This window comes from Carlito syrichta, unplaced genomic scaffold, assembly GCF_000164805.1.
Source record: "Carlito syrichta isolate Samal-C Ts95f unplaced genomic scaffold, Tarsius_syrichta-2.0.1 Scaffold187729, whole genome shotgun sequence".
Lineage (NCBI taxonomy): Eukaryota > Metazoa > Chordata > Mammalia > Primates > Tarsiidae > Carlito > Carlito syrichta.
Genome location: NW_007131825.1, coordinates 1,753 through 3,698, shown reverse-complemented (window position 1 = coordinate 3,698; position 1,946 = coordinate 1,753). Strand labels below are relative to the sequence as shown.

The 1,946-nt window shown below is 42.7% G+C and overlaps 1 pseudogene; it reads right to left on the bottom strand.

Moving 5' to 3' along the window:
* LOC103252979 overlaps positions 1–1,595 on the bottom strand; it is a 10,100-nt pseudogene extending 8,505 nt beyond the window's left edge.
* Positions 1,596–1,946: the final 351 nt, after the last annotated feature.

The window sequence follows — 1,946 nt, the reverse complement described above, 5'->3', positions numbered from 1 at the left end:
CCAGGGAAAGATTTTCAGGATGTAGGAGAAAAATTTCCTTGCTGGGGATGAGAGACTCAACCTCTCTTACTAGATGTATCACTAATAATTGTGTAAAAATGTCTTGTCCTGCACAGCCGGGGTTGATACAATCCTAAAAACTCTCTTTCTGTGCAGTATGGCTCACCAGAGGGTAAGTCAGCAGCATCCTTTTGTCCACAGATGAAAACTAAGTGGGGAGATTTAATGGGTCCATAACTTTAAGGCACAGATGTGAATGTACTGACATGAAGTAGTGGCTTCCAGGGAACATGAAAGCCAGCCAAACAGCCGCATGAGTAAAGGCCCAAATGCTAGATTAGAACAACATATAGGTGAACTTCACCAAAGGGAACCATCTATTTTTAAAAACATCTCAGATGTACATCAAACTATCATGTGATTGGTCCTAGAGAACAGGGTTGAGGTAGGGAAAACAGCAAAAGACACCTCTTTTTTATGTTTCCATAAATGTTTAATGTGGCCAAAAGTTTGTTTGTTTTGTTTTGTTTTGTTTTATATTTAGAGATAGGATCTTCACTCACCCAGGCTAGGGTGCAGTGGCCCCATCATAGCTCACCATAGCCTCCAACTCCTGGGCTCAAGCAATCCTCATACCTTAGCCTACCAAGTACTTGGGAATACAGGCATGCACCATTGCACCTGGCTAATTTTTTTTTGTAGAGATGGGGTCTCATTATATTGCCCAGGCTGGTCTCTAAAACTTGGGCTCAATTAATCCTCCCACCTCGGCCTCCAAACATGCTAGATTTACAGGTGTGCACCACTTCACCCAATAAAAAGTTTTAAAAATAAGTTAAAAAATCAAAAGTTTTACCAGAAACAGGTGCAGTTGAAGTTCCACACTAAACCATACCACAGAACACAAGGAGGTCACCTCTGGCTCCACCTGGGAGATACAGAAGGTTTAATAAGGGAGTCAATGTCTTAATAAGGCCTGGAGCATGAATAGGAGCCCCTGGGCAGGTAATGGGGATGACTCTATCCCTGAATTAAGTAGCTGGCTTCCTCTTTCCCCGTCTGTTCCTTCTTGTCCCTTTTTCTCATCACTCCTTATTTCCCCTCTTTTCTGCAATAAAGATTTACTGAGCACTAACTATGTTCCAGGCACAGTTCTAGGCTTAGGGGTACAGCACTGAATGTATTGTAGTGAAAACAAGCAAGCCATAATACATAGATGAAATACATAGTATGGTAGATGGCGACCAGGGGACTATGTCTGAAAGCATACATAGACTACCATAGATGCTTCTCACACACACACTCTAGGTAGTAAATGTCTCACATGAAAGAGAACATCATTTCAGCTGCCAAGTTTCTCTTACTCCGTAAGAATGCCATCTGCTGTGTCTCTTCCTTCAGGTGTCTCCCAGGACACCCAGACTGTCAGCTTATTGGGTTCAGCAATGCATTCCTTCACGCTTGGGCACTTGATTCTAGGAGGTTCCATATCTGAAAATAAAACCAAACCATTCTCTTCATCATCAAGAAATACCATACTGAGTTGGGTTCAACGTTCAAAGTCTGGTGTACCAAATCCCCTAGGCATATCCCATTTCAAAGAGTTTGTTCATCCTCTTCATTTCTTTTCCCTGTCTTCATCTTGCTTTTTCTCGCCTGCTGAGTTTTGAGGATTGTTTGAAAACTCACACACAGGAGTTAAACCTGCAATCAATTGGCCTGGTGTCCTGTGGGGTAATTCATTAGCTACAGCCCCTTCCTCTCCATGATTCCAAACTGCTTAATGACTTGGCAACATGGCAGTTACTCAGCTGAAGCCAGAAGTCATTTAGCCTTAGTGAGTCCCTCTTGCTTTTAAACAGCATCACAGAAAGTTAGAGAAAGGCACCCTGGCAGTCATCTAGTGAGATTCAATTCAAGGCAACAAATCCTTCATGACTGCCAAC